This window comes from Hypanus sabinus, chromosome 2 (genome assembly GCF_030144855.1).
Source record: "Hypanus sabinus isolate sHypSab1 chromosome 2, sHypSab1.hap1, whole genome shotgun sequence".
Taxonomy (NCBI): Eukaryota; Metazoa; Chordata; class Chondrichthyes; order Myliobatiformes; family Dasyatidae; genus Hypanus; species Hypanus sabinus.
Window position 1 is genome coordinate 55,752,077 of NC_082707.1, and position 19,202 is coordinate 55,771,278.

Genomic DNA, 19,202 nt, shown 5'->3' on the forward strand with positions numbered 1-19,202 from the left:
ACAGAAACTTATAAATGCTATGTTAAAGAAATGCTGAAACTTGGTTTGGAAATCTATTTAGGTAGACCCAAATGATAACTCTATATTAATACATTGTCAACAAAGCACAATTCATTAGTTATATTTACTCACAACTACCAAACAATTCTGATGTTTAAAAACAATGCCAGTAACTATCAACAATAAAATTAGAAAATTTACACCAAATTGGTCAATAGGCAACATAAACCATTTATCACCATTTGTCATTGGTCATGATCAAACAGGTCCAGATCCAAGCTGTCTTCTTTCAGAGGCAACACACACAAAATGCTGGTGGAACACAGCAGGCCAGGCAGCATCTATAGGGAGAAGCGCTGTCGACGTTTCGGGCCGAGACCCTTCGTCAGGACTAACCGAAAGGAAAGATAGTAAGGGATTTGATTTACTAACTTTCCTTTCGGTTAGTCCTGACGAAGGGTCTCGGCCCGAAATGTCGATAGCGCTAAACGTCGACAGCGCTTCTCCCTATAGATGCTGCCTGGCCTGCTGTGTTTCACTAGCATTTTATGTGTGTTATTGTTTGAATTTCCAGCATCTGCAGATCTCCTTGTGTTTGTTCCATATTTCTATCTGCGGCTGCCAATGCTTGTTTAAAAATAACATCGTGTAAGAGAGCGTCCAAATGGACAGTTCACTCTTATGCCAAGGGCTGTGACGATGCACATTATTCACTAAACTGTGGAAACTGAAAACAAATTTCTGTCCAGTACTCTGTGTGCACCAAGCTGCCCTAGACATACAACCCCAAATTTCTTGTTTACTCCAATAGCCATTTCCCTTTCATTAACCAATTCTCAGTCCATGTCAATAAATTAACCCCAATTAATGAACAGTAATCTTACTTTATTGAAAGACATTCAAAGGTGCAAACTGACCAAAGTAAAGGTTAATGCCCTGGAGTGGCCAAGTCAGAGTCTAGACATCAATCCAATTGAAAATTTGTGGCTGGACTGTGAAATTTGTGAAAAGGGCTGTTCACTCAGGATCCCCATGCAATCTGGCTGAGCTTGAGCAGTTTTATAAGGCATAAGGGAAAATTGCATATCCTGGCTGGTGGGAGTCCTTAATGATGGATGCTGCCTTTTTGAGGCATCGCTTTTTGGAGAAGTCCTCAATGCTGTGGAGGTTGGTGGACATGATGGAGCTGGTTGAGTTTACAGCCCTCAGCAGCTTTTTCTGATTCTGTTTGGTGCTGCCCCACCCCCCAAAACACCATATGGAAATTGATGCAACCAGTTATAATGCTTTCCACAGTACATATATAGAAACTTGCCGGAGTCTTTGGTGACATACCTAATCTCCTCAAACTCCTAATGAAATATAGCCACAATCATGCCTTCTTCATAATTGCATCAATATGCTGCAGCTAGGATAGATCTTCAGTGATGTTGACGCCCAGGAACTTGAAACTGCAGACCCCTCGATGAGGACTCGTGTCTGCTCCCTCGACTTCCTCTTCCTGAGGACAACAGCCAGTTCCTTGGTCTTACTGGTGTTGAATGCAAGATTGTTGTTGCAACACTACTCAGGTGGATGATCTATCTCACTCCTGCACACATTCTCGTCACCATTTGAAATTCTGCAACAACAGCTGTGTCATCAGTACATGCGTTGTGTCTGGTCACACAGTCATGGGTTAGAGAGAGTAGAGCAGCGGGCTAAGTATGTATCCTTGAGGTGTGCTTATGTTGATTATCAGGAAGTCAAAGATCCCAATGCAGAGGGATGTACAGAAGCACAGGCTTTGAAGCTTACTGATTAGTATAGAGGATATGATGATGTTGAACACTGAGCTGTAATCAATAAACAGCAGGCTGACATAAATATTGCTGTTGTCCAGGTCAAGGTCAAGTGGGGATCCAATGAGATTGCATCCACTGTAGACCTATTGTGGCAATAGGCAAATTGCTGTGGGCCTAGGTCTTTGCTCAAGCATGAGTTAATTGCAGTAAAGGCCAACCTCTCAAAAGCAATTCATCACCCAGTAGATGTGAGTGCTACTGGGTGATAGTCTTTGAGGCACCTCACCTTGCTCGTCTTGGGCACCAATATGATTGTCGCCCTTTTGAAGCAGGCGATAACCTCTGACTGCAGCAGAGAGAGATTGAAGATTTCCTTGAACACTCCAGCAAGGTGGCTGACAAAAGTTTTAAGTGCCCTACTAGGTACATCATTGGGGTCTGATGCCTTACAAGGATTAGCCCTCTTGAAAGATTTTCTGGCATCAGCCTCGGAGACAAGGTTGCCAGACACTGCAGGGGCACACAGATATATTTTCATTCTTCCTTTCAAAATGCATGTGTTGGAGCTTTCAGCAAACTTTAAATTCCCCAGCATTATCATTTTTGGGAAACTGTCCCAGTCCCAGCACACAAGTGCTGTTACAAAGAAGGCATGGCAGCACTTCCAGCTTCTTAGAAGTTTGCAAAGATTCGGCACGTCATCTAAAACTTTGACAAACTTCTATAGATGAGCAGTAGAGAGTATACTGACTAGTTGCATTACAGCCTGTATGGAAACAATACCCTTGAATGGAAAAATCTACACAGAGTAGTGGATACATCTCAGTCCACCACAGGTATAGCCCTGTTCATCATTGAACAAATCTACAAGGAGTCCTGTTGCAGGAAAGCAGCATCCATCATCCAGGTCATGCTCTCTTCTCACTGCAGCCATCAGGAAGGAGGTAAGGAGCCATTGCTCCCACACCAACAGATTCAGGAACAGTTATTCCCCTTCAACCGTCAGGGTCTTGAACCACAGTGGATAACTTCACACACAACAACACTGAACTGATTTCACAACTTAAGTACTCATCTTCAAGGACTCTACAACTCATGTTCTCAACATTTATTGTTCATTTATTATTATGTTTTATTTTCTGTTGTCTTATGCACATGGGTTGTCCATCTTTGTTGTGTGCAGTTCTTTATTAATTCTATTGTGTTTCTTTGTTTTTACTGTGAATGACTGAAAGAAAATGAATCTCTGTGTCTTATACAGTGGCATACATGTACTTAGATAAGAAATTTACTTTAAACTTTTACTGTCTATTTTTATGTTTCTTGCTATTCTAATATTTACTCTTTTGCTTCGCTAGATTCTGGATGCTTAAATACATGGTTTTGGATCAGGCAAACAACCTTACAATTCACACAGATGAATGCCTTGTGTCAAGAGTGGCATATCACATAAACGTTCCACTTGCAGCATGCAAAATTTTCTGACAGTGAATGTTCCCTCGGGGCAATGCCCTCTACCATAATGTAATCAGAAGATTAATAATTTTTTAGCCTAATCTGATTGCAAATATGCTTTTAATACAGCCTTTTCATTGCTGATTTTGTTGCTTCCACACTTGCAAGGTTTTTTAAGATAATAGTGAAGTATTTGACAGTTTTGCATTTTTCAAAATGAGTGCATAAAGCCGAGATCATAACTTACTTGGTTTTATCTGGGGGCATGGTGGTCAGAGAGGGGAAGAAACACAGCATCTTTGTCCTTCAGCTATGTTTTATTCTGAAACAAAATCAGTAATCCTGGAAGGAGCTCAGCCAAGGACCTCATTTTTGGAAAGAGAAAGAAGCTAAAGTTTCAGAACAGAGACCTTTCCACAGAACTGATGAAAGTCTGATTGTTTAACCGAATATTTAAAGGCAATAAAACTACCTCAGTGGATTCAGTTAATTGAGTCAGCGCTTAGTTGGGGCAGCTGCATATTTGGGACAACTCTTAAAGAGCAAAAACTAATCTAGAAAATAGCAGGGGATCCCTTCATTTATTAGGGACACTCTTCCACTTAATGGGGGCAGGAGACCATTGCCAAACAGTTTCTAACTAGCATCAGTCATCTACATTTGCATGGCCATTAGACACAATGCCATGCTTTGAACAAAGTTTTTGTGTTTGTGTCCAAAAAGTAACAATTTTTGTCACTGATAGTTGGCGACAAATAAGCAGTATGATGATTCAGAACCGTTTTGCTCACTGCGGTTTCAAGCATTCGGACTTGAAGATGCCAGAAATGGTCAAGAGTGAAAATGAAATTATTTCACTACTTCAACAAGTTAGAATTTGAAGGTATCAACAATCATTATGAACGTTACAATGAAAATGAAGATTTGTAGGATGTAATCATCAACAGCATTTTATGTAAATACATGTAGTCTATTAACTGCACTAGATGTCTGCATTGATTTTGTTCATTTACAGTCAAAAGAACATGATGCAGATGAATTCCTCCATCGACAATGATTAGAACTAATACAGTTTTATAGTACTGTAGTAGTATTGGTAGTGTTCTAATTTGTTCTGTGTTTCATTTAAATACATAATTTTTTTATACTCAGTTTGTCTTTTTTTAATTCCTTTTTAAGAATTTCCATGAAACTTCGGTGAATTGGGACAGCCACTTCATTGAGCCAAAATGTACTGGTTCCAATGTGTTCCAATTAACTGGAATCCACTTAACTGGAGAAGCTGAGAGCAAAACTCCACAGTGTAATGCATGTAATAAAAGAAACTACCTAACTGTAGTATAAACTATCTCCATTCCAGACATACAATGTACCTGTGAAGAAAAACAGACTTGGGAAGCAGGGCAGAGCATGTGTCCTAGTAAAAAAAAAGATGAAAGTGAACTTAGACAAAGAGTTGGAGAAATCCTATGAACACAATTGCTCTTAGGCGGAAATCACAATAATCATGTGGGTGAAGCCCTGAAAAAATCCAAATTTCAGGATTTTACTTTTGTATCAGAACATGCATGACAATTGTTCTACTTGACCATGAAACTTTACTGTGACTGATAACTCTACACATCTGGATGTCCAATCCAGGCAATGTTCTATTCACCCAGTACAAAATTCTCACTGTATGAATTGAAATAAAGTAGTGGCTGACGAGAGACGGAAAAGGCAGTTCAAGAAATGGACAAAATGAAAGGAAAAGTAGCACCTTGAATTTAACTGCACTGGGAAAGGAGCAATAACCTGAAAAGGAGGGAGGAATACAAGGAAATGAGCAGAAATGAGGAAAGGGAGTTTCCCTGTGCTACCTGAGGGAATTATGTTGAGTCCCCTTCACTTTACTTTAAGCTGCACTTTCATTCTCCTCCAGATGTTGTTATTCCACTTGATTGGATCAAGTGGCTGTTGTGAAAATTGGGACCATAATGACATAGAGAGAGCTTAATTTGTGACATGTACATTGAAGCATATAGTGAAATGAGTTGTTTGTGTCAAATCCAATCAGTGAGGATTGTGTTGGACAGCCCATAAGTGTCACCACAATTCAGGTGCCAACATCACATCCCCAGAACTCACTAACCATACCTCTTTGGAAAATGAGAGGAAACTGGAGACCCGGAGTAAACATAACGAGGTCAATGTATAAACTCCTTATAGGCAGCAATGGGAATTGTGCTGGCACTGTAATAGTGTTACACTAACCATTAATTTAACAAAGAAAGCATTGCTCTCTAAGAAACAGCTGAGGGATGGGTTGGCCTGAGCGGCGAGGTTGGGGGGGGGGGGGGTGTACAGGTGCAGAAGGGACCCACAATAAACTGAGTGATGGGTGGAATGAGAGTAAAATTCCTGAATGAATTGGGAAAGGAGAGTGCAAATATCAACGGAATAAGTGCAGGTATGTAAGTGGTTTATTATTATCACATGTAACAAGATATAGTTAAAAAGCTTTTGTTTGTGTGACATTCTGACAGATCTTTCCATCCGTACATGTGATGATTGATGAAGGTAGACCTGTGGAGATTGTTTCTCTTGATTTTAATCAGACGTTTTTCAAGGTCCCCTATGGGAAGCTCATCCAAAAGACTGGGATGCGTGGGATCTGCAGTAAACTGGGCATTTAGATTGCATTTGGCTTGCCCATAGAAACATGCTATGTTGGTACTAGAAGCATAGTGACACTTGTGGGCTGCCTCCAGCACTTCCTTGATGCAAATGACGCATTTCATTGTATGTTTTAATGTTTCGATGTACATAAGAACATGAGAAATAGGAGGAGTAGACCATCCAGCCCATCGAGCCTGCCCCGTCATTCGATAAGATCATTGCTGATCTGTCCATAAGCTCAATTCTATCTACCTGCCTTTTCTGCATAACTCTCAATTCCCTTACTATGTGAAAACCTATCTAACTGTTTCTTAAATATATTTAGTGAAGGGGCCTCAACTGCTTCCCCGGGCAGAAAATTCCACAGATCCACACTGAGAAAAAAGTCTCTCCTCATCTCTGCCCTAAATCTTCTCCCCTGAATCTTGAGGCAATGTCCCCCTAGTTCTAGTCTCACCTACCAATGGAAAAAACTTTCCTACTTTTATCTTATCTGTCCCTTTCAAAATTTTGTAAGTTTCTATAAGATTCCCTCTCATTCTTCTGAACTCCAGAGAGTAGTCCCAGGCAACTCAATCTCCCCTCACAGGTTAACCCCTTCATCCCTAGAATCAATCTGCTGAACCTCCTCTGCACTGCCTCCAAAGCCAGTATATCCTTCCTCAAGTATGGAGACCAGTACTGCACACAGTACTCCAGGTACGGTCTCACCAGTACCCTGCATAGTTGCAGCATGACCTACACACATGTGGTAAATAAAGTTAATCTTTAGATTGTTCTCTTCAAGATTCTTACTAACAGTGGTCAGAGGCTGACTTTGAGCCTAGAGAATGCATTCTCCAATGTGAATTCTTTGGAATTTGGAGTAGAGTTGGAGGTGGAAGAAGGATGTCAGCGTGAATTGACAGAAAGTAGGGAAATAAATGCACATCTTAAATTAAGAGTCGTAAGAATGCCTTCATGTATTTCAGAAGAAGACTACCAACATGAATTCAGAAATGGAGTAAGCAACAAGCAGGACTAAAAGTATACAACTGAGAAATCTTGTAATTTAGTTTATTTTATTTTGAGATACAGGACACTAAACACCTAGGACACCTTCAAAAGGTAACACCTCAAAAAGATGGCATCCATCATTAAGGCCCCCATCACCCAAGACATGCTCACTTCTCATTGCTACCATCAAGGAGGAAGTACAGGAGGCTGAAAACACACACTCAACGTTGCAGGAACAGCTTCTTGCCCTCTGGCATCAAGTTTATGAATGGACAATGAATCCATGGATGCTGCCTCAGATTTTTTTCCCTCTTTTTTTGCACTATTTATTTAATTTAGTTTTCTTTTTTATATATACGTACTTCTTATTGTGATTTATGGTTTTTATTATTACGTACTGCAATGTATTGCTGCTGCAAAACAACAAATTTTACAACATATACCAGTGATATTAAACCCAATTCTGATTATCAGCATTGAATAAAATTACTTTCATACTTGGGAAGTGGTCAAGATGTACAGGAACACATACAAGCATACATGACCACAATAACGGCATACTTCAACATAGCCAAAACAAAAGGCTTTCTCCTCCCACTTATTCACCAAGATAAATTTATAGTTGTTCCAACTGATGAATATTTTGTTTCTTTTCTCTCTGATACAGCCATGAACCGTAAACTGGATGTCATTAATGTCACAGCTTGGGAATAGTCTCCACATTGAAATGAAGATGTCTACAAACTTGTTCTTCTGTAGAAATGCTCCCAAAAGGCCTGTTATGGATGAGCATACCGTTTCTTTACTCTATCGCTTCATCCAGCTGCTCTTACTATATTTTTGGCTGCTCAACATCATTAACCAAATGGGACTAACTTGATGGTCAGCATGGACAAATTGGGCCAAAAGGTCTGTTTCCATGATGTATTACTATTAACCATGCTATAATCCTTGCATACACCCCCTTCCCCAAACCAACAAACACGGCAGTCCTTCATCCAGACCATTGGCAGACTACCGGTCTATCCATGACAGCTGGCAAACATATTTTTAGGCAGTATAATATATCCTTTAATGACCAAACCCTTCATGCATTGTAAATAAAATAAACCCCTTTTCTCAGTTACAAACTTTATGCACCCCTTAGTCTTCTAAGGTATAACGTGAAGTAAAGCAGGTCTGTGCAATCAATTCCCACACACTAAAGAGAACACATGCCCTTGAGATTTAGGAAACTGCAACTCAGATCAAATCCTGGTGTGTAACATCAGTCAACTGGAACCAAGTAAACTAGCAGAACAGAAGGGTATCAGTAACTTTAAGGTCTTAAGGGAGGTTCCATTTGCTCTCAGAAACAAAATGGAAGGCAAGTTAAAACAATCTATGCTATTGTATAATATTCAATGGTAAAAATCTTTTACCACACTTCTAATGCAGTAGTAGGTTACAATAGTTTGAATAGAAACAATGCTGTTTGATCTACTGGGACAAGTATAAATAATAAATGGAGTTGTATAGCAACAAAGAGTCTTGTTCAATGAGCTGCAAGTAAAAAGTCTAGTTTCAATAATCGTGTATATGTGAAGGTACAGAATGGGAGTACTATTTTTGTAAAATGGATCAACATAATTCTCTTGGCCATAAAGAGCCCTTTTATTTAAAGAGGGCAACAGACATTTTACAACGAAGCATATGTAACAAACACTAAAGACAACCAAAGCCAGGCTAAACAAAAGTAGTTATGCCAAATTGCAGCATGAATTCAGTACTCAAACCTGTGAGTACTCAGTTAATAATTCTTGTACTCAGACTAAAAGAAGAATGCCAAAAATTCAAAAGCATATCAGGAAAATGTTGCACCAAACTGTAATACAAGTACTCAAAGATGGTAATGAGGTCAATTCAAGTATCAAAATGCTAGCACAGATTCAGAATCAGAACCTTTTACAACCACAAATATAAAGACATACTCTGGGAATAATCGTAAAATCATTGTATTTAGCAATGACTTGGCAAACATCTCAGTTTGTTCTTAATCAATTAAATCCAATGATAGATACATCTTTTTCTTATAAAAATGGATTAGGAAAACACCAGGCTGTAATCCAGACTTTAAGTTTTAAACCTGCACTTGTAGCAACACTGCAGACATGTATTGGTGCAGCTGAAGAGAGTGATCTATTGAGACAATCCTTTCCTCTTTGTTTCAAAGATTTTGATCACATGACTGACTTAAATTATTGCCCTTTGGGAGTGGAGGTTTGTTCCTTTCAGATTGACTATTACACATTTGCATGAAAATCTCTGCTGCCTACGGCGTCCAGTTTTTAAGTGATCCCCACCTCTCAAAGCATTCAGTTAACAAGTGCAATGGTGTAGTGGAATCAGACAATAATATTTGAATCACCAAATCCCATTTCACACAAAAAAAACAATGCCATTGGATATAATTTTAACACAATTTAACATAATAGGTATATTATGAATTTTATCAAAATTTGAACACTTTCCATATTCGGTTGTTGTTTAACTCAAGATAATTATGTTTAAGTGAAAATTTTAACCGATTTACAAAACAATAGTAAATTTTGAAATTGTTCCCATGATTTTACCTTAGTTGTATCTCTGCTCAGCAATTTCTGTTTAATTCTATGTAGTATCAACTACTTCCTTGAACAGTAAATATTCTACAAAGTTCTGCACTAGAAATTCATGCAAAAGTACAGTGTAGTGATCAGTAGAGAATTAATACTGATACCCAGACTGATTAATCATGGCATGCAGTCTTTTTCCCAGCAAACGTTCCTCCTTTCAATTCCCTACAAGGAGCAACAAATCAAGAAATAAACAGTTGCTGAAATGTATCCGATTTGAAGTGGAGCTGCAAGCCTTTCCTTCCTTATTGTTTTACAGGATCAAATACTCTTACAGGGAAATGAAATAAAAACATACCTCACTCTGCAGTTAAGAACATCTGTGCAATAGTTCTCCTTGTTTCCTTACACAGCAATGTTTAAAGTTGAAAAAAGCCAAACACTCCAAACATGGACCCCTCACTGCAGGACAAGTTAATTGTGAGCTGTAGAATCTGTAATATGCCGCCACAACCTGCTTTCTCATTCAAACACACAATTACAGCCTGTGGGCATGCTAGAAGATGCGGACTGGAATTCAGGAATGGGAGCAGTATATTTTCATTAACTCCAGTGTTCTCTTGCTAATCTTACTGTGAGACTTGATTCCCCAAATATCTATCCTAGCTCTCATATTAAAATTATTTTCTCTGGTTCATCATTAAATAATTTTATGTTTGAAGCCACTTGAAATTTGTCTCCAATTCATATCAACATCATCCACACCAAAAGTTATTGGTCTTTTTAAACTAAAGTGAGAAGTTAATTCTAAAAAATTCACCCTCCCTCCATCAGTTATATTTCAGATTGGATTTGATGGCCAAGATTTGATTTAAACCATTAAGTATCTATGCTAAAATCATGGAATCAGAAAATATAGATCCACATTCCCAAAACTGATACTATTCTAGATCCATACAGGGATCTATAAATTTTCCATCAGATTAATTCAGAGAAAAATCAAAAATTTGTGAATCCAGTCCTAGCATTGCATACTGTTTCTCAATAATAGTGATCTGCTGCATGATTCTACACAGGGAACACATAAGAGAAAAACACATTACCATCCAAAATCTGAAGTTATAAACAAAATTATTAAGCATGGTTACTTTATTAGGTTTATAAGACCTGTACTAGATTACCTCATCTTCCTGAAGAAAAATGCATCGTGTAATTTCATACACACACTTCAACTGTTCGTTTAAACAATATAGAACACACCATAAAAGAAATGTAGTGCAGCAGATGTGCAGCTAGCGTAGCTGCGGGCAGAGAGTACCAGAGACAAGGGTTTGATCCTGACCTCAAGTGCTGAATGCATGAAATTTGCTCATTTTCCTGTTACCTTATAGGTTTCCCCTGGGTGCTCTGGTTTACTCCCACAGCCCAAAGACGGGCAGATGATCAGTTAACAAGCCACTGTAAATTGCCCCATTGAGTGGTAGTATTTGGGGGAAGTTGATTAGAAGGTGAGGGGAAAGAGTAGGATTAATGGAAGAATAGTGTAAATGGTTTGTTGATTGTTAGCTTGGGCCAAATGGTCCGTTTCCATTCTGTATCTATGATAATATGACACTTGAATGACTTGAAACTAAAGCTCCCAGTAATCATATCCAGGAGTCCTGAAGAAGGGTCTTGACCCAAAACAGCGACTGTTTGTTCATTTCCATGCATGCTGCCTGAACTGCTGACTTCTTCCAGCATCTCGTGCATTATTACTCACCTCGGTTAAATATTTTACCTGTATTCGAATGGTTTGACTATAAAAATCTTTGACTAGTACTATTGCTTATTAATTCAGTGAAAGATTGCTTTCCAGTATACCATCTATGTTTTGTACTTCAGAAGACACATTGTTAAGAAAGAAAGTATTTGCTACACAGTATTGTTTTCTTTGACTCTTTCACATTGTTACAGTTATTGAATGAATGCCATGGTTTCAGTCCCACCTCTCTGAATTCTAACTGCCCATGGCTGGGTAGTTCAAAGTCTTCTACGCTTACTAATCAGATTTCAATGCACCTTCCATTTCAAATACATCCACCAATGGGAACAGGCAAATGCTGCTTTCGTCATGGTTATTAGCACAACAATAAAGCCTTTTGTTTTATTTTGTATTCACTTCAGATTGCTTGGAGTAGAAAATCTGGAACCTCTATTTACATCTGAAGGTATTGCTTGGCAAACGGAGCTTCTCCCAAGTTTACTACTCTTGTACCTGTATATTTACTGTTGCAGCTAGGTATTCTGCATTCATTTCTTTCTGTTCTCAAAAACAATCACTGTTTCACTTATTATCCCATTTTTTTCCTCCATGCTATCTATCCTTTACTGTTCAATGTTGCCTATATAGCTGGATGTTGAGAGAGAAGAGCCTGAGTTAAATCACCATGCAATTTTCCTTAACTCTCTTCAATGGGAATATCTATCTTTCAGAATTCTGAATTGGCAGAATATAAACGAATTTAGAAGAAAATTACCATACTTTCTTGGTGCAATTGAGTAAGTCTTTGACTATACACTTACTGACCTTGAGATGAAGGTAGCTTTTGAATGATAGGGAACAAAGTAATCTTTACTGACCAAGAATATTTTGAAACAATGCAATAGGTAAACATGATATAACTCCACCAGTTGTACTCTGAATCATTGTCTTGTATGATGTGAAATTTGTTATTTTGTAGCAGCAGTAGAATTGCTATTATTATAAATGAAAATTATTATAAATTACAAATTAAATAAATTGTGCTTAAAAGAGGGAGAATAAGACAATGTTCACAGCTTAATAGACGATTCAGAAATCAGATGGCAGAGGGGAAGGAGTTGCATCTGAGTAGTTGAGTGTGGGTCTTCAGGCTCTTGTACCTCCTCCCCGATGGTAGTAACAAGAAGAGGACAATTCCCAGATGATGATGGTCCTTAATAATGGATGCCAGCTTCTTGAGGCACCTCTCAATGGTGGGAAGGGTTGGAGCTGGCAGAGCTGGCTGCAGCCTGTTGTGGTCTCCGCTGGCCAGGGATATAGGCCATTGGAGATCACTCAGCTATCTGGTTGGCTGGGACCCAGTGGAGACTGGCAGCCAGCACAACAGCCAACCAATCAGAACAACGAGTTGGACCAATAAACGCAAGCACTCGAAAGATACAACACTTGATTGCGCACTGATGATATCACCTCAACAAAATATTTTCAACCTAGCCTCCAGGTTCAGCACAACCCTAAAAACAAACATAAAGAACGGTTAAATCCTGCTCTTTGCCTCAGTTTTCTAAGGTCATCTTCTGTTCTAGAGTTTACTCTACGTAGCAAGATGAAACATGGATAGCAAGGAAGGATGTTCTGTAGATAGTGCACTTAAAAAAGATGATGCTGCAATATTGTTCATATTAAAAACCTACAAATCTTTCAATGCCAGTTTACGTGATCTGAAAGCCAAAAACAGCACAAATTATGAGAACATTAAGCCCTTTATCTTGAAAATTTAAAGTAAGAACAAGTGGGTGTCTGGACCACTGATTAATTGGGGATATGCTGACAATGTCTATGCCTTCTTTTGACATGAGTAAAGCTCTCAAAAGAAGATGAGCTTAATTCTGAGATTGATTCAGCCAAGACCTGCTCAAAGTCTGCAGCACAAGATATTCTTTCTTTTTCAATCTTTTTATTATAGCACAAGATATTTAACTGGCAGCCAGTCAAAGCCGATAAGAAATTAGAACAAAGTCGGCAATTTTTTCCCATCTGGGCTTTACAAGATTCTGTCCAACGTTGTCACTGATCAATTCAAATCTGCTCCGAGACAGATCAGACCAAACAGGAAAATCAATTATGGACTTGTGCTATTCAGGCATGCAACTTATGATGATCATTTGCTTCATCTGCTTTGACTATCAGGACCTGGCTAGAGTGTGACAGTAGCTCATGATCAACTTATTCTTTAAAAAAAAACTTTTTTACCAAATCTGTCAGGAAGGATGAGGACTTAAGAGGGATTAATATCTCAGACATGTGAAGCACTCAGTCTCAAAGCCTTTTTATGTGGGTATCATCACCATCTCTTTTTTGGATATATTAGAGAACTAAATATAACACCAAGTGTGACTCAGGGAAAACCCTGAAGATGATTGCAGGTATTCTCATGCTTTTTGGGGATGGTTCAGGCAAGGTGCACTGGTGATAGATAAATCAGAATCACAGACTTATTATCACTTACATACATTGTGAAACTTGTTTTGCAGTAGCAGTACATTACAAAACATAAATATTGTGATCAGTTACAAAAATAAATAGTGTAAAGGTCCTGTTCATGGACCATTCAGAAATCTGATAGTGGAGGGAAAGAGCTGTGTAAAATGTTGAGTATGGATATTCAGGCTCCTGTACCTCCTCCCAATGGTAGTGGTATGAAAAGGGCATATCCAGAATACTGAGGATCCTTAATGATGGGTGGCACCTTTTCGAAGCACCATCTTCTGAAGATGTCCTCAGGAGGGCAGTGCCCATGATGGAACTAACTGAGTATGCAAGCTCCTACACCCTCATGCAATACTGTGCATTGGGGGCTCCATACTAAGCTGTGGTGTAACCAGTCAGAATGCTCTACACTGTACATCTGTAGAAATTTCCAAGAATATTTGGTGACATACTAAATCTTCTCAAACTTCTAATGAAGTAGAGCCACTGCACCAATGTGTTAGGCCAGAATAAATCAAATCAAATCAAGTTTAATTATCATTCAAACCATACATGGATACAGTCAAACAAGACAGTTTCCTCTGAGACCAAGGTACTTAACATACATCCAAATTAGTGAAAGAGGAGGACTTCCGGTAAGATGGCGATTGCTTAGCTGCTCCGAACTTTTGTTCCGTTACTGTCACTATCTTTGCACTAAATGTCTCCATTTTTTAAACCTTAGTTAGGAACTTTATTTGGTTTCTTTTACTTGCCTGTGAACACATCTACCTTACAATCTCTAGCAAAAGTTCTAAATCCGGGAGAAAGGAAGTTTCAGCTCTGCCTTCTGAGACCCTCGCTGTGCTGGAACAACACCGAGACGATATTTTAAAGGAATTTAGAACCGCTTTCAAACAGCTGGAAGCCAAACTGGATCGGGTCAACGATAGAGTGGACGAACAAGCTGAACACTTATCTCGCATCGATTCGACTTCTGAAGATTTAGAAAGTCGTATTCGATACTTGGAAACTCTCTGTTCCAGCCTAGAGGGGAAATGTAGCAAACTCCTTTCCAAAATGGTGGATCTCAAAAATCGGAGCAGACGCTATAACCTTCGAATTCTTGGGTTGTCAGAGGCCACCGAACAGGGATCAATCTTGAAGTTTTTCGCCGAGTTTCTCTGTGAGATATTCAGGAAAGATTTGCTTCCGAACCCGCCTGAGCTTGAAAGGGCACACAGGGTCTACGTTCCCCCCAGAATTCTGGGCTCCTGCCCACGACCGGAAATTTTGTGCTTTCATCAGTGAAAGAGAAGAAAACACTCATCGTTATGCAAAAAACACACATATATAGTCCAAGACCCTGAGTGGCATGCAAATTGGTGGTACAACTCTTGGCAATCCATCCTGTCATTCCACTGGTCAAACATTGGAGGACAGCAGCAATGGGAAAGGCCAGCCCCCAGCCCTGCATGGACACCACGCTACACCACCTCCATTGACTACTCACCTGGACTGTAGCAGCAGGCGAGCCCACGGCTAGAAATCTAGTCCTCGCTACAACCAAGGCCACACTGCTGCCTCATCACCTACCTCACAACCAAAAACGGAACCAGGCCTGTGGCATCTTACATTATCAATACCCAACAAGGTCTTGCAATCGCAAGCAAAATGCCCAAGACTGTCACAGTTAACTGCACGCTGTGGCGACCCACTTCCTAGCGCACTCGAACCGACTCACAAATAACCAGTGTGCTGGCACAAAGGCCAGTCCCAAAAGGGTGCCAGGTCTGCTTCACCAACAAAGGGAAAAGCCTGCAGGGGATTGTGAGTACGTGCCCCCTACAGCATCCGTGCCCGGGGAGGGCAGGATCAGGGAGGCTTTAAAGCAAGGCTGTGAAGTTTGAATAAAATCTTCTTTAACTGCAGTTTACCAACTCCGTGTCGTTATTTTAGCGCTGCGTGTAGCACACCGCTACAATTGGTGACCCCGACGGTCCAAACGATTTTTGGACCGGAGATGACCGACACCGCATCTGTTCATGCGGTTTCGTTGAAACTGCCAAGCTTCTGGACGCTGCGACCTCACCTATGGTTCCAGCAAGCAGAAGCCCAATTCCACGTTCGGCAGATAACCTCAGAGGACACACGTTACTACTACATGGTGAGCTCCCTCGACCAGGACACAGTGGCCCAGGTTGAGGAGTTCATACAGTCTCCCCCAGTGGACGGCAAGTACATGGAATTCAAAGCCCTGCTCATAAGGACTTTCAGACTCTCACGGCGCAAGCGGGCTGCCCGTTTACTGCACCTGGATGGCTTGGGAGACAGACCTCCATCGGCTTTAATGAATGAGATGTTGTCTCTGGCTGGCAGACTTAAACCTTGCCTCATGTTTGAGCAGGCATTCCTGGAGCAGCTGCCAGAGGACATACGCCTGCTGCTGTCCGACGCAGATTTCAGCGACCCCCGGAAGGTGGCAGCCCGGGCGGACTTGCTGTGGAAGGCCAAGAAGATGAGTGGGGTGTCCATCACACAGATCACCAGGCCACGCTCCCAGCAGCAAACCAGACCAGGCCCTGCCACAGAGCCCACTAACCCCAGAGGCAGGGGCGGGGAGCCCAGCGAACAATGGTGTTTCTACCACCAGCGGTGGGGCGCAGAAGCCTGCCGCTGTAGCCCACCCTGCAAGTTCCTGCTGATGGCTATGGTGGCTGGCCATCGGGATAGCCTCCTGTATGTGTGGGACAAGAGGTCGGGACGCCATTTTTTGGTCGACACCAGTGCTGAGATCAGCGTCTTACCTCTGACGAGTTACGACACCCGCAACAGGGCACCGGGTCCCCCCCTGAGGGCCGTGAATGGCAGCACAGTAAGGACCTACAGCACCCATACGGTGCAGCTACAGTTCGGCTCCAGCCGGTTCACGTGGGAATTCACACTGGCCGCCGTAGCCCAACTGCTTCTGGGTGCGGATTTTTTGTGAGCTCACAGCCTACTGGTCGACCTGCCGAGGCAGAGACTGGTCCACGCCGAGACCTTTCAGACATTCTCCCTGGGAGAAGCCCAGTTGCCAGCCCCACACCTCGACTCCATCACGCTGTCCGACAATGACTTCACCAGAGTCCTGGCGGATTTCCCATTGGTTCTGGCACCGCAGTTCACAGCAGCCATGCCCCGACACGGCATACAGCACTACACCCGACCCAGGGACCACCCCTCCACGCCCGTGCTCAGCAGCTTCCCCTGGACAAGCTCCGACTGGCGAAGGAAGAGTTCAAGAGGATGAAGGAATTGGGGATCATCCGGCGGTCTGACAGCCCAAGGGCCTCCCCCCTGCACATGGTGCCCAAAGCGACAGGGGGCTGGATACCATGTGGCGACTACCGCAGGCTGAACGAGGCTACCACACTGGACCGCTACCCTGTGCTGCACATTCAGGACTTTGCAGCAAACCTGCACGGCGCACGGATCTTCTCCAAGGTAGACTTCGTCCGGGGATACCATCAAATCCCGATGCATCCAGACGATGTCCCCAAAACGGCTCTCATCACCCCATTCGGCCTTTTCGAATTCCTCCGCATGCCGTTCAGCCTGAAGAATGCCGCACAGACGTTCCAGTGGTTAATGGACGTGGTGGGACGTGACCTGGACTTCGCACTCATCTATTTGGATGACATCCTCATAGCCAGCAGCAGTCATCAGGAGCATCTGTCCCACCTCCGTCAATTCTATGCCTGACTGAGTGAGTACGGTCTAACAATCAACCCGGCCAAATGCCAGTTCGGGCTCGACACCATCGACTTCCTGGGCCACAGGATTACTAAAGACGGAGCAACCCCTCTGCCCGCTAAGGTAGACGTGGTCCGCCATTTTCCCCGACCCACCACGATCAAAGGCCTTCAGGAATTCGTAGGTATGGTCAGTTTCAACCACCACTTCCTCCCTTCAGCTGCCCAAATCATGCGCCTCCTGTTCGTCCTGCTGTCGGGTCTGAGCAAGGACATTACCTGGGACGAGGAGTCCGCTGCCACTTTCATTAAAACAAAAGAAGCCTTGGCGAACTCCGCGATGCTAGTGCACCCCAGAATGGACGTCCCTACAACCCTCACAGTGGACGCATCTAACACGGCAGTCGGTGGGGTACTGGAGCAGCTTATTGAGGGTCGCTGGCAACCCGACGTTTTTCAGCAAACACTTGCGGCCACCTGAGCTCAAATACAGGGCTTTCCACTGGGAACTGTTGGCGCTCTACCTGGCAATCCGGCATTTAAGGTACTTCTTAGAAGGTAGGCCCTTCACCGCATTCATGGACCACAAGCTGCTTACCTTTACGTTCACGAAGGTGTCCGATCCCTGGTCGTCCTGCCAGCAGCGCCACCTGTCCTACATCTCTGAATACACGACGGATGTCCGGCACGTCTCGGGTAAGGACAATGTAGTGGCGGACGTGCTCTCTCGCCCTAACATTCGTGCCCTTTCCCAAGGGGTAGACTTTGAGGCGGTGCCAGTCCCGTCCCGTCGTCCCGGCACCTTGGCGGCGACGTGTTTTCGACTCCATTCATAATTTGACGCACCCCTCCATCCGGACAATCGTCCGGATGGTCTCCAGCAGGTTTGTTTGGCATGGACTCCACAAGCAGGTCAGTGAATGGGCCAGAACGTGCATGCACTGCCAGATGGCCAAGGTGTAGCGGCACACCAAAGCTCTGCCGCTGCAGTTCCACCCCACCCACTGGCATTTCAACCACGTTCGTGTGGATATCGTGGGCCCCCTGCCAGTGTCACGTGGAGTGCGGCACCTCCTGACTATCGTGGACCGGTTCACAAGATGGCCAAAGGCAATCCTGCTCACCGACACCACCTCCGAATCTTGCCCCCGGGCACCGATCGCCACCTGGGTGTCCCGCTTTGTGTACCGGCCCACATTACCTCCGACAGAGGCGCCCAGTTCACCTCCAGCCTGTGGTCAGCTATGGCCAGCCTTTTGGGGACTCAGCTGCACCACACAACTGCCTACCACCCACAGTCCAACGGGCTAGTGGAGCGTTTCCACCGTCACCTGAAGTCGGCTCTCATGGCCCGCCTGCGAGGAGCTAACTGGGTGGACGAGCTTCCCTGGGGCCTACTCAGCATCCGCACGGCACCCAAAGAAGATCTGCATGCCTCGTCGGAGTTGTTGTACAGCGCACCCCTGGTCATCCCCGGGGAGTTCATACCAGCCCCAAGGGGGCAAGAGGAAGAACCCGCAGCAGTCCTGGGCAGACTACGCGAGAGGCTCGGTGACCTGGCCCCCCATACCCACTTCGCAGCATGGGCAGAACCCGACCTGCGTACCCAAAGACCTGCAGAACTGTAAGTTTGTGTTTGTACGAAGGGGCGGGCATCGGCCACCGCTGCAACGGCCCTACGAGGGGCTGTTTACGGTGCTCAGGAACAACGGGTCCACGTTCGTGCTGGACGTTGGGGGGAGAGAGGAGGTTTTCACGGTGGACCGAC

At 43.0% G+C, this 19,202-nt stretch overlaps 1 protein-coding gene across 1 annotated transcript in view; it reads right to left on the minus strand.

Annotated features, from left to right (window-relative positions):
* plch1 (phospholipase C, eta 1) overlaps positions 1–9,985 on the minus strand; it is a 97,878-nt gene extending 87,893 nt beyond the window's left edge. The window contains exon 1 of the mRNA XM_059946347.1: positions 9,846–9,985. The gene's annotated coding sequence lies outside the window, so the exon portion shown is untranslated. The remainder of the gene's footprint in view (positions 1–9,845) is intronic.
* Between the last annotated feature and the right edge of the window lie 9,217 nt (positions 9,986–19,202).